We start from the raw sequence: 14,253 nt of genomic DNA on the forward strand, positions 1-14,253 counted from the left end.
TATAAATATCTGTGATTTCACTTCTTCGCTTGATGGCTGTTGTGGCACCTCTGAGTTGATAAAGGCCAGGCTCAAGGTGGCTGGAACGTGAATTCAGACTGGAGAAAGGGCTCCCGTTGTGAGGAAAGGATCCTTCGGGTTGAGGAGATGCCAGATGGGAGTGGGGAGCTGCATGTGAATCTTGGGCTTCAAGCCTGAATGGATTTGCTGATCCTCTCACCTTGTCCACAGGGCTGGAGAGCTGGAGTTTCCTGCGTTCTATCTGGGCAGAATGAGCCCAGTTCTGACCATCTCAGACACGAGTTTGCTTAACTGCTTATTTTCCTCCTTTGGATGGATTTATAACTTGATTTTGTATTTTTGTGCAACAAAAATATACTTAATTTTTCATCTTTTCATATGATACATTGGGCTATAGGCATTAAGAAATTCTGGCTGGGTACAGTGGCTCATGCCTGTAACCCCAGCGTTTTGGGAGGCCAAAGTGGGAGGATTGCCTGAAGCCGGGAGTTTGAAACCATCCTGGGCAACATAGTGAGACCCCTGTCTCTACAAAAAATTTAAAAATTAGCTGGACATGGTGGCATGCACCTGTAGTTCCTGCTACTTGGGAGGCTGAGGTAGGAGGATTGACTGAGCCCAGGAAGTTGAGGCCACAGTGAGCTACAATCATGCCACTGCACTCTAACCTAGGTGACAGAGTGAGACCCTGTCTCTTAAAAAAAAAAAAAAATACCCTAGTCTAACATTGTTTTACAGATTAAGAACCTGGACCCAGAGAAGCTATTTCTTCTACATAGTTACATATAGCCAGTGCCAAGATAAAATGTCAATCTAAAAAACAAACCAAAAAGTAAAACAACCCCCACAAAACCACTCATGCAGACTGTACTAGTTTGGAAGGAAGGGGGCTTGGCCCTGCCAGGCATGTTCTATTCACTACGAATACGTAGGTAGATAACGTAGACAAAGTCCATCCTGCCATGGAGCTATGGCCTAGAAATCTAACTGTGTTGAATGTCATAATAACCCTATGAGGCAGATATTATTGCCGTGGTTGGTTTGTTTGTTTTGGTTTCTTTCTTTCTTTTTTTTTTTTTTGAGACAGTCTTGCTTTGTTGCACAACTTGGAGTGCAGTGGCACAATCATAGCTCACAGCAACCTCGAACTCCTGGGCTCAAGCAACCCTCCTGCCTCAGCCTCCAGAGTAGCTGGGACTACAGATGTGTGCCCCACACCTGGCTAAGTTTTTAATTTTTTGTAGAGACAAGGTCTTGGTATGTTACTCAGGCTGGTCTTGAATTCCTGCCATCTTCAGGTACCCACAGCTTTCCATCTCAGTTTCTCTGCTGCCATCTCTCCGTGGTGGTCTGTAGATGGTCACTTTGGTACTCAGATCCACCTAAAAATGAACCAGCTTTCTGAATGGACTAGGAGCTAGTAAAGTACCAGAAGTGATCTCTGAAACTAGGTGGCTTCCCTGCACTCTTGTCTCCTCAGTGACTGAACTTCTTGTGCCTGGACTCAGGCATTTCCAGGAAGTCACTGGGTCTCTGACCTTACCTGGACACCTTGAACTCTGTTTTGATCTGGGTTTCTCTGGATTGGTCTCTTTCCCTGTTTTGAAACTTAGTTTTCTTAGTAACATACCTTTGGCTAGCATAACTGAGTATGGTAGATCACAGATTGCTCCCATCTCTGCCTGCACTCTGTTTGCAGTGTGACTTTACTACTCTCGCCCCGTGAGTCTGGGCTTGGCCACAGGCTTGCATGGCCAGTGGGCCATCAGCAAACACAGCACATGCGGCAGAGGCCTGAAAGTGCCTGTGCGTTGAGACGCCCTCACGTGCTGTCGGGGGCCCTTCCTCCCTCCTCTGTCTTGTTGGTCAGCTGGAGACATGTGGCCCAGCTCTTAGCCAGTGCCAATAGCAAGTAACTTACTGATACTCAAAAAGCCATTAAGGGGAATAAAATTGTAAAGAACTTTAAGGAATTTATGATATTCCTAAATAAGTAAAATTACATCTAGTTTGTTAAATTCTCCCTTTATTCCCACATTAGCAGTTTTTGTAGGTGAGAGCATAGCAAGCCCCACTTTGAAAACGGTAGTTGTTGCATATGCTGTGCTTTCTGTCCCTGGGTGGCCATCCTGACTTAGCAGCAGGCCTGGACTTTCAATTAATTGGTTTTCTAGTGATAGTATCGTGACAGGTGGGTTTGCAGCCGGGAGACATTAGCTTAGTCACTGGCCCAGTATCAGAGGAGAATCCCATCTGGGGAAAAGGACACCCCCGAATGTCTGACTAGGTCAGGCTTTACGCCAGCCCCGCGTGGGCTCCAGATGAGGGCTTGGCGAGGCCCGTCTGTACAGGCCGGATGGGAAACACTTCAGGCTTTGTGGGTTGTGTGGTGTCAGTCTCAGCTTCTCATCATAGACTGTAAGCAGCTGTAAATGGGCGTGACTGTGATCCAATACAACTTTATTTTATGGACTAACGCTGAACTTTGCTCATGTAATGTTCGTATGTCACAAAATACTGTTCAAAAAAACTTTGTTTCAACATTTGAAAAATGTGAAAACCATCCTGTCTCACAGACTATATAAAAACAGGTGGGGACCAGATTTGGCCTGCGGGCTGTTTGCCCACCCTACCCTAGACTTCAGCTCTGTCATCGCTTCATCTTGTATTTTGTGAAGTCTATTCCAACTTAGGTGTAACTAAGAAAACCCCAAAGTTCCTAACTGAGAAGTTCTTTGTTCTATTTTCTGGGGTATTTGTATTTTAGGCATTATTTTTTAGCCTAATTATTTATATCACTAAAGGTTTTGGGCACTTTTAAAGTCCTTTCAGGCATCAGGGAGTAAGTGGGACGTGTGAGTAAGGTTTTTGATTTTTTTCTTAAAATCAGGTTAAAGATTGTGCTATTATACTTAATTAAGACTTATATTTCTTTTTGTTTTTTTGAGACAGGGTCTCACTCTGTTGCCTGGGCTAGAGTGCAGTGGCGTCGTCATAGCTCACTGTAACCTTGAACTCCTGGGCTCAAGTGATCCTCCCACCTGAGCCTCCCAAGTAGCTGGGACTATAGGCATGTGCCACCATGCCTGGCTAATTTTATTTTTATTTTTTAGAGATAGTGTCTCTCTGTTGCCCAGGCTGGTCTTGAACTCCTGGGCTCAAGTGATCCTCCTGCCTCAGGCTCCTGAGTAGCTTGGATTACAGGCCCGCACCACCATGCCTGGCTTCCTGTTTTTATAACTCACGTATATTTAAGCTGAGTTAACATCAATATGCAGAACTGGTTGTACTACTTTGGCAGGAAATGGGAATCTTGGGGTATCTTGTGACCAACTGCCTCTTCCTTCTCAAATTATTCTTGGCAAATAGCTTCAGGAAAGCCAGGTTGAGTCGTGTCATATTACCCCCCTAGGGAGTACTGAATTCTTGGTCTTGAGTAATTTTTGAGTAAATCTATCTGCTTCCCTTTCTTAAATCACAAGATCTTAAAACATGCCATTCCTGTACAGAGAGTCCAAGGTAAGAGGATGGAGTCCAGACCTTGTTTTTGTAAATATTTGGTCAATATGATGAGTTCTGAGGCCTGCAGATTGGCAGTGACTATGAGCTTCTGTCAACATCATTGTGTGTTGCCTGTGGTCCTTAGACGTTAACGTGAGGTTCAAATGCCCTGGACCACATATTAGGCAAAAGGAATGTAAGGAGAACCAACTTTATCCTCTTGTCAAGAAGAATAAATGATGTTATCTTCCTGACTGTGTTGGGTTGACTGATGTGTCAGATGGTTTGTGCCCTACAGGCATCTTTCATGATGCCGTTTTGTGGTCTTCGTAGGTCGTGGGCTCCATGAGGACAGAGACTGTGCATTACACTCCCAGCATCCGTCACTCATTAATGTCATGTGGTCTCTGTAGTGGTCGTCATGGATGTGGAAAGAAGCAATATGTGTTTCTTGTTCCCAGAGCCTAGAACATGCGAGGCATTAACTCAGTGGTTGTAACTGAGTCACAGGAACCTTTTCTAGAGTCTCAAAAGTCTGGCCATGTTTTTCATAGACGTTCTCCCCATATCTGTTTCACCTTGCAGTCTAGCTCACTTCCCATATCTGATTCTTTTCAACATTTTATAGTTGAAAATATGTGGTTGATATTTCACTACTTCTGTGTGGAAATTTTGTGTATGTCAGATCTGTTAGACATCAATCTTGTTAAACAGCAGACATGGTACATCTGGATTCTGAACTTGTAGAAATGAACTTAAATTGGGTGAAGTTGATTTTTTTTTTTAATCTAAGGAATTAGAAGATTAAAGAAATCATCACAATTCATATCATGCCAAGGGATCTTAGTGAATGATAGAAACAAAAAAGCTGTCATCCAAGACTAATCTTTTCCTAACAGGGTGGCAGAAGGAAAAACTAAAAACTTTGAGTGTTTACATTTCATCATAGAAAGGTAGTTTGACCCTGGGAAACCTTATTAGCAGACACTCTACTGCTTTGTTCTCCATTGTGTGCCCAGTGTTTGCTGCTTATTTGGTCTAAGTAAGGATTTCAGAGGATGGATGCAGTGTTTAAGAAGAACACCCAAGTAAACAAAGTTGTAATATGAACCCATAGCTCAGGAGTGTTTTACTTATAAATTTGGAGCTAGTCTCATTTCCGTGTACTGGTTGGGCCATTCTAGCCTTCAAGAGACCCGGACACCCCTAAAGGGCCAGGATACCCTTGTACAGGCCATGTTGACATCTTGGTGATCACCCTGACTCCAGGGGCAGAACAGGCTGCCTTGTCTGGCCTGAGTCCCAATCTGAAATCACCATCTTCAGGTACCCACAGCTTTCCATCTCAGTTTCTCTGCTGCCATCTCTCCGTGGTGGTCTGTAGATGGTCACTTTGGTACTCAGATCCACCTAAAAATGAACCAGCTTTCTGAATGGACTAGGAGCTAGTAAAGTACCAGAAGTGATCTCTGAAACTAGGTGGCTTCCCTGTACTCTTGTCTCCTCAGTGACTGAACTTCTTGTGCCTGGACTCAGGCATTTCCAGGAAGTCACTGGGTCTCTGACCTTACCTGGACACCTTGAACTCCGTTTTGATCTGGGTTTCTCTGGATTGGTCTCTTTCCCTGATTTGAAACTTAGTTCTCTTAGTAACATACCTTTGGCATAGCTCAGCATAACTGAGTATGGTAGATCACAGATTGCTCCCATCTCTGCCTGCACTCTGTTTGCAGTGTGACTTTACTACTCTCGCCCCGTGAGTCTGGGCTTGGCCACAGGCTTGCATGGCCAGTGGGCCATCAGCAAACACAGCACATGTGGCAGAGGCCTGAAAGTGCCTGTGCGTTGAGACGCCCTCACGTGCTGTCGGGGGCCCTTCCTCCCTCCTCTGTCTTGTTGGTCAGCTGGAGACATGTGGCCCAGCTCTTAGCCAGTGCCAGCCAACACAGCACCAACTGCCAGACAGGTCAGGGAAGCCATCCTAGGCCAGCAGCCCCCACTCACGGCAGCCACATGAGTGAGCCCAGCCAAGATCACTGATCCCCGGGACTGTGGCAGTGGGTAGCCGGTAACAGATACTCTGAGCCTTGGTCTGGTTCTGGGGTTGGGAACCTCTGCGGATACTAGGGTCTGGGGTTTCTGGTTGTGTCTTTCCACAGCTTTCCTGCCCCCAGGGGAATTCCACTCTTGTAGGAAGCGATGCAAAACTATCAGTCCCATTCCCTATCTTAAGGGAATATATTATAGTTTTGTTTGATACATAAAATCCCCATTTGTTTACAGGCCATCTATGGCTACTTTAAGTTTACAAGTAGGTATGACAGACCATGTGACCCACACAACCTAAACTATGTATCCCTCCCCTGCCCCCAGTTAGGGAACTAGATCAGGGACATGTGAGTGACAATGAACATGCCATGAGGTTTCCGGAGAAGTTGGGCAGTTCCAGTCAAACGACAGTGAGTGCTTCATGGGAAAGGTAAAATTTGAATGTAGACTTTGTAGGTAAAATTCCAAAGATGGGGAAAACACATGACATGTTGAAGAAAAAAAAATCAATTATATTTCTTTACATTGGCAATACATGGTTAGAAAACACATTAAAAAATTTGCTACCGTTACCAACAAACAGAAGCAATCTAGGTATAAATATTTTTTAAAAGAAGACAGTCATGGAGAAATTCCTTCAATTTTATTGAAGGGGATAGCAAAGAAGACCTAAATAAATGGAGAAACATATACCCCCTTCCCGGGCAAAAGCCTGTAGTTGTTTTTTTTTTTTTTTTTTTTTTTTTTTTGAGACAGAGTCTCACTCTGTTGCCCAGGCTAGAGTGAGTGCCATGGCATTAGCCTAGCTCACAGCAACCTCAAACTCCTGAGCTCAAGCGATCCTCCTGTCTCAGCCTCCCGAGTAGCTGGGACTACAGGCATGCGCCACCATGCCCGGCTAATTTTTTCTATATATATTTTTAGCTGTCCATATAATTTCTTTCTATTTTTAGTAGAGGTGGGGTCTCGCTCTTGCTCAGGCTGGTCTCGAACTCCTGAGCTCAAACGATCCGCCCACCTCGGCCTCCCAGAGTGCTAGGATTACAGGCGTGAGCCACCGTGCCCGGCCAAGCCTGTAGTTGTTTAATTACCTAGAAGCAGGGCACAGGGAGGCGGGTTGAGGAAAGTCCTGTTGCTGGAAGTTCACAGCTGTAGGTTCAGCCCCGGTTGTTGAACCTGACTTATCTGTGTGTTCACAGATCCTGCTGTTACTTGGCCGTCATTAGGACAGAGCAAACAATTGCTTCATTTTTCCCTTGTTTATTTTTCTTCCCAAACAAATAGTTCTGCTTTATCTGATTTGTGAAAGCCACATATGCTAACTATATGTCTACAAAATCGGGGAGAAGTCAGAACACTTAGACTCTCTAGATGGCAGGATTACGAGTGACCGTCCCAGAACATTCTGAGGGTGCACACTTACGTCATCCTGTGCGCTGAGTGGGCGCGTACATGGTAGCAGTGACAACGGCGCTGTGACGGTGTAGTTAGTGGCATGAGGGAGGTGTGTACTCAAGAATGGTGTGAATCCTCCCTCATCAGGTCATTGTCTCCCTGTGAGGTTTCTGACAATGACAAACAGGAAACCAGAACACCACATTTATTAACTGGGCCAGTGCTTGATACTTCAGCATCAACTTTGGTAAAACTGATTGCCTCAAGGCTGACGCAGGCCCTCTCCTGCCTGCCTCTCCCTCTGCCCTGAGATCTCACTGTCACCACCAGCCTGGAGGGAGAAGAGTTGGGTGCGGGAGGGCAGGGGCCCTGCTGGGCCACCCCATGGCCCTCCTGCGGGCAGTTTTCTTTCTTCCTGCAGGACATTTAAGTTCACATGCCCCACAGGGAGGCTTTTAGCTTCCGAAGTCTAAGGGGCTGGGCAGGTAATGGGGGTGAATGATAGGGTGGGGCTGGGGCCACACTGGAGACAGTCTTCAGTGGAAGGCATTCACGATTTTATAGTCACTGAAAAGTTTGGTACTGTGCCCTCCCCCCAGCTTTCAAAAACACTTGCCGTGACTTTTGGTGTCCACGTGCTGTTCCGCCTTGGCACACGGGCTGTGTTGTTCAGCTTGTGTTCTGGCTCTTGCACATCGTGGTGACTTAATTCAAGGTTCTTACACAGGGTCAGCTTAGCCTGTCCGTGTGTGTAGTTGGAGAAGTCCATGGGGCACTCGGTGAAGTCTGGCTCCGTCCTTGTCCAGGCAGATTACACAGCCATCCTGGAGGCCAAGGAGGAGGCTCACCTCTGTAAGCTTAATCTTACCTGGTACTCCACCTCTGCCCGCTTCTCCCCTGACTTTAGCTGCCTCAGATCCTCAGACCCTAGGGAAGAGGGGGGAGGCAAAAACCCTGCCAGGAATTGTCTTGAGGGTTCACAACAGGCTGATAGGATAAAAAACATAATCCGTGAGCTTTATTCCTCAGGGGCTTGCATTGTAGGTGGAGTCCTGCTGTAGATGGGAAGCAGGAGGTGAAGCACGAAAATAGATGAAGGGTGCACAGGGGGTCATCATGGCTCAGGGCTGCAGGCCGCGAGCTCTGGAGTCAGATCTGGTTCAGTGCTTCATAACTAGGTAACTCGCCTACTCTTTCCTCATCTGGGGTGTAGAAGGAGCAGAGATAAATACATGTGCTTTATTTACCATGTGTAATTTGAAGTCTAAGGCCTAGATCCATGAATCAATTGGAGTATACTAGACAAAATTATTTTCTAACTCATTCTATAAAATATACAAGCTGCTTATTCCCTAAATCAGTTTCTGAATTCTAGTTCACGTGGAGTTTGACCATCTTTACCATTTTTATTTTTTTATTTTTTTATTTTTTTTTCATCTTTACCATTTTTAAATGTGCAGTTTAGTATTAAATATATTCACGTAATTGTGCAACCAATCTCCAGAACTTTTCATCTGTGAGACTAAAATCTGGGCCAGTTAAACAATGACTCCCCACTCCCGTCTTCCCCTCCGCCAGCCCCTGGAAACCACCATTCTGCTCTCTGTCTCTATGATTTTGACACTCTGGGCACCTCATGTAAGTGGAATCACAGTATTTGTCCTTTTGTGTCTGGCTTATTGCACTTGGCATAACATTAAGTGAAAGTTTCATCCATGTTGTGGCATATGACAGGATTTCCTTTCCCTTTAAGGCTGAATAATATTTCATTGTTTGTACCATGTTTTGTCTATCCATTCGCCTGTCGGTGGACATCTGGGATGCTTCCATCTTTGCTCTACTGGGAACAAGCTGCTATGGACGTGGGTGTGCAGCGATCTCTTTGAGATCCCGCTTTCAGTTCCTTTGGCTGTATAGCCAGAAGTGGGGCAGCTGGATCATATGGTAGTTCTATTTTTAATTTTTTAAGTTGCCACCATACTATTTTCCATAGCAGCTGCACAATTTCACATTCCCACTATTGGTGAACAAAGGTTCCAATTTCTCCACTATTTTTCTTTTTAAATAAATAACTCCTTTTGAATAAACTTCAAGAATAAAAATATAAAGTAAAAATCACCCATATCCTACCCTACAGTTTGAATTGTTAACATTTCCTGTTCTCCAATTTTCAATAAAAACTCAGCTGAAGTTAGGATGCAAATATTCTGAGTCTTAGCGTTCGACTGCCCTCTAGAGGTAGAGCTGTGCGTCGCAGCCGTTCGCTGGCGCCCTCTAGCGGTTGGCGGTTGGTACAGCGCTGTGACACTCGGGTGCGGGCGGTTTTGAGAGTCCGGGTTGATGGGCTTATGTTTTCTAGGTGTTTATGTAAATCTTCCACAAAGCCGAGAGAGAACCGCTTGCAAAATAAAACAATGGGATTTGCCTAACTGGGGCAGAACGTTGCCGAGAGCCCGGGTGCGGTTGGTGGCGTGTAGTTGTGTTGGGCTTGAAGAGGGCGCGAAGCCGTCTGGAGGCTCCTCAGACGGTCCCCGGGTCCCCTCAGGACGCTGCGCAGCCGCGAGCTGGACTCCGCGGTCACCCGGTGCGTTAACGCGCGGCGACGTCGCTCCCCGAAGCCCGAGTCTGTCCCTGTCCCGCCCGTGCGAGTCCTGCCCGGGGAGGAAGGACCGTGAGGCTTCTGCAGATTCCTGTGCCGAGTCCGACGCGAGAGCCGGCGGCCGTGGCTCTCGTGCTCTGCTCGGCCTCCCGGGACCTTCTCTGCGGCTCAGAGCGACATCCCGGGAGGAGCGAGGAACGCGAGACCTCGCACGCCCGTCGGGCATTTCTGGAGAAAAGGCGAAAAAGGATGCGGGGACACACGGTGCCCGCTGAAGCTCGGAGCAGGTGCGTGCGAGCACGCGGGACACGGCGGTCCCCCGTGTCACCGCGCGTCGGCGCCAGAGAGCCTGCGAGAGTGCGCTGGAAAGGGTTGTGCGAGGCTGGGGTGGTGGCTGAGAGTCTGTAATGTTGTGTTTACTTAAATAAATGACACGAAGCAAACGTGCCAGGATTGGTGGTAGTTAGTTCTGGGCGGTAGAAATAAGGGCATGTTTATTTCTACATTTTTAACATTTCTGAAATCAACAAAATAGTTTTAGAAAAGCATTGGACACTGTATTACATCTCTCACTTATTTCTCTGTAACACTAAATACTTTCAATTAAGCTGAAGTGAATTTTTGTTTGGTAGCTGCAGATAGCTCTACAGAGATACGAACGTTTTATGTTGGTTGTGTTTATGGGCAGTGTATTCTTCCTGTTGTCTTTGCTATATTGGGTACCTGGAATCTTCAGATTTTAAGCCAATAAATTGTGCCAATTAGTCCTGTAAGTAAATCCAATCAGACAAGATTTTTTTTTTTTTTTTTTTAACAAGAGAGACAATGTGTTTTGGTAGGAAGAGTAAAGAAGAGAGGTTCCTGTGAACTGTGCTGTAGGAGAAAGAGACTGGTTTTAGTTTGTCATTCTTCTGACAGCCTCTTGTCCTGGGCGAGTCTGTAACCTCTTTGGGCCTTGATTTCTTTGGCACCAAAATAAATAGGTGAGACTAAATAAAAAAGAAATATCCTTTTTGTCTTGATTTATTTCCTCAGTATCTCTAATTGTTTTTAAGGCTAACTTTATTAGATTCGAGTGAATTCTTACATATTTTTTTCAAATTGCAAAACTAGGAAACAAACAAGTAGGACTTAGCATTGATAACCCTAAAAATCAGTAATGTTTTTGTCTCTGCACATATGGATAAGAACTGTGATATAATTAGTTAATAATTGTGTGTTATAAATTTATTTGTATAGTAGGGATCATATTCACATTGAATAATTTATCGTTACTAAAATGAAGAAGGTAAACATTTCTCTTTTCTCATGAAATGTCAAATATGCGTAGTACCTAGGAATACTGAACTTTAAAGAAATGGTCTAAAATTCCATTTCTGGCAGTATGGCAAAGTAAGTATCCTCAAAACCCTTTCCACTTCAGAATACTTCAAAATACTGGGTAAAACTCTTAGAGATGTTTTAAAACAATGCACCGTGAGCTGGAAGAACGTCGTGGAAACTCCCAGAGGCCCCCGTGGGAGCACCAGTCCCCGACGTGCTGAGAGCCGGAGCCGGTGGCTGCTCTAAGGACCCAGCAGTCCTGCTCATCTAGAGCTTTGGTCTTAACGGCCAGCCTTAGTCTGTGCAAGGTGAGGAGTCAAACTGGAGACCCCTGACTGAAGCCAGAATTCCCAAAGGGCTACATCCTCAGTGAAAGGGACAGTTAGGACAAAAATCACTGATCTGCAAGTGGAGGCTTGTCTATCTCCGCCTTGACTCTGGGTGTCAGGGAGGAAGTGTTTCTCTGAGGATTTATAAAAGCAGCTCTCAAAGTTCTGGAGTCCAAATTCATACTACCTGTGTGGTCTGAAACACCCCAAGGCAAGAATTCACGTTGCTTCCTTGGTTGGCAGCCCCCAAGTGCCTGGCAGAAGCAAAATGCCGTCATCTCCAGAGCAACGTACCTTAAACCAACAGCTCATGGAATCCTCAGAGTTCAGTGAATAGCCGCTCACAAGCCAAACCCCCAAACACATGAGAAACAGAGCAGAGGACATTATTTAAAATGTAATTCAGAGCGATAAAGAGATGAAAATGTGAAAAAGTGGTTAAGAAACATGGAGGATAGAATGTCTAGCGTCCACGTCATCAGAGTTCTGAAAGATTTAGAGAACAAGGAAAGAAGCAATATGTGGAGATTTAATGATTAAGAGTTCATGTCAAAGACACAAATCCTCGGATTCTGGAAGAACAAAGTGTCCCCAGCAGGACAAATACCCAGGTACAGCATCGTGAAACTATCAAACACCAAGCCACAAGGGGGAAAGTCTTTTTTTTTTTTTTTTTTTTTGAGACAGAGTCTCACTCTGTTGCCCAGGCTAGAGTGAGTGCCGTGGCGTCAGCCTAGCTCACAGCAACCTCAAACTCCTGGGCTCAAGCAATCCTCCTGTCTCAGCCTCCCGAGTAGCTGGGACTACAGGCATGCACCACCATGCCCGGCTAATTTTTTCTATATATATTTTTAGCTGTCCATATAATTTCTTTCTATTTTTTTTTAGTAGAGATGGGGTCTCGCTCTTGCTCAGGCTGGTCTCGAACTCCTGAGCTCAAACGATCCGCCCACCTCGGCCTCCCAGAGTGCTAGGATTACAGGCGTGAGCCACCGCGCCTGGCCACAAGGGGGAAAGTCTTAAAAACGGCTAGAGAGAAAAGATGGATTACTTATAAAGGAATGACAAGTTGACAACATATGTCTCAACAGCCAGTGGAGGTCGGAATATAGTGGGATAATATCTGCAGTGGCTTTCCTAAGTCCTCTTATTATACAAGCACAATTTGGACACTGACTATACAGGATATTCTTATATACATTACATATTCTGAAAGTTTTTTAAACAGGCGTGGCAGGCAGAATAATGGCTCCCCCAAAGATGTCTATGTCCTAATCTCTGGAACCTGGAAATATGTTTCCTTACATGGCAAAAGGGATTTTGTGGAAGTGATCCCATTACGAATGGCAAGATGAGGAGGTTACCTGGGTTGGCCCAGTGTAGTCACAAGGGTCCTCATAAGGGACAAAAGGAGGCAGGGGAGTCAAAGGAGACGTGACGACAGAACATAGGCGGGAGTGGAGATTGCTGGCTGTGAAGGGTGCAGAGGGCGGGGGCACAGGTGGCCTCTGGAAGCCTGAAGAGGCAGGGGATGGCCTCCACCCTGGTGCCTCCAGCAGGAAGGCGGCCGAGCCGCCACTGGGGTGTCCACCTCGCAGAAGTTCCTGACCGAAACTGTAAGATAATACATTTGTGTTCTCCAAGCCACCGAGTTTGTGATAATTTGTTATAGCAGCAATAAGAAACTAGTACACCAGCTTCATTGAGATACAATTTACATGTCATACAATGGGCTAATTTAAAGTATACAATTCAAGGGTTTTCAATATATTTAGAGTTGTATAACTAAACATTTTTGAAAGCTGGATCAGACATACACTATGAAACGGGAAATAAATGACCTTTGCATCACACAGTGCTCTTCCCTGATGACACAGGTGACAGGGAGGTTTGCTGGGCATTACGCTGTGTAATCACACAAACCTCAGACCTGTGAACTTTTGCCTTTCCCTTTTATCTTAGTAGGGGAACCTTTTCTTATGACCCTCTCTGCTGTATTTTCTTCAATGATGTTTCAGATACCTATTTGCTGACACTTACCTTGAACCAGCTTTCTTGATTTTAGCCGTCAAACTTTTAAATCTTAACTAATCTGTTGCTAAGGCACCTCACAAAACCATATACAGCTAATATAAACTTTCGGGTGAACTGGCTCAGACACACACTTTGTGTATTTCTCACTATTTTATAAGCTTCTACTTTAAGGAATTAGTTTTGTGTAAAAATTTAAAAATACCTGCCCATTGAGGGCAGTCAGGGATATTGGGTACCCAGCGTTGAGCTGTTCTGTGGGTGAAGAGATCTGAGGAGGGACCTCTGCATGCTTGTCCTCCAAAATAAGACAGCCATTTTCTGGACTTATTTTAAGGGTTGTTTTTTTTTTTTTAAGTTGATATATTGCAGATCTTCAAAATTATTTACATGAAAAAAAAACTCACATTCTCCCCATCCTAAAAAAAAAAAAAGCCCAGTCCCATGTGTGGTGATGCCTATAATTGCTTTTTTGTCCTTGCTGACTTTTAAGCAGGAGAGACTTTGCATCTGCCTGATCAACAGAGGACTCATTATCTTTTCCTTGAAGCTTCTTTTTGCTAACGATACTGTAGAAACCTATTTGTATTTCAGTGTATCTTGATATTTTTTGCCTTCGCCTGTTGGACGTGAGCAACCTCAGACAGGGTCATTCTTAGACCAGGACGGAATTAGGCAAAGCAAGGCTGCTTCATGAATTTGCCTAAGCACAGACAGCAGCAAGGCAGCATGCAACCCACCGCTCTCTTGGCTAAAACGAGTGACTGCTGCTTCTTTGCCCATGACGGCTTTATCTCCGATCTGGCCTCCCTTCCATATGGATAAGATTTATTGACATCCCCAACCTTCAGATTGCCCTGGCTTTCTCACGGCATGCAATCTAGGGAGCCCCACTTCCCAAGACACTCCTCCAAGTCTCCAGACCAGAGCCCAAACCCTGTTCCAGGCTTTCTCTGGCACTTTCCTCCTGAGATGCACCACGGCGCCCCCGTGCACAGTGTGTGT

General features: G+C 45.3%; 1 protein-coding gene across 2 annotated transcripts in view; it reads left to right on the plus strand.

Moving 5' to 3' along the window:
• Positions 1 to 14,253, plus strand: part of CRYL1 (crystallin lambda 1) — a 102,172-nt gene that overhangs the window by 10,166 nt on the left and 77,753 nt on the right. The window lies entirely within an intron of this gene.

The sequence above is a fragment of the Eulemur rufifrons genome, chromosome 4, assembly GCF_041146395.1.
Source record: "Eulemur rufifrons isolate Redbay chromosome 4, OSU_ERuf_1, whole genome shotgun sequence".
NCBI classification, from domain to species: domain Eukaryota; kingdom Metazoa; phylum Chordata; class Mammalia; order Primates; family Lemuridae; genus Eulemur; species Eulemur rufifrons.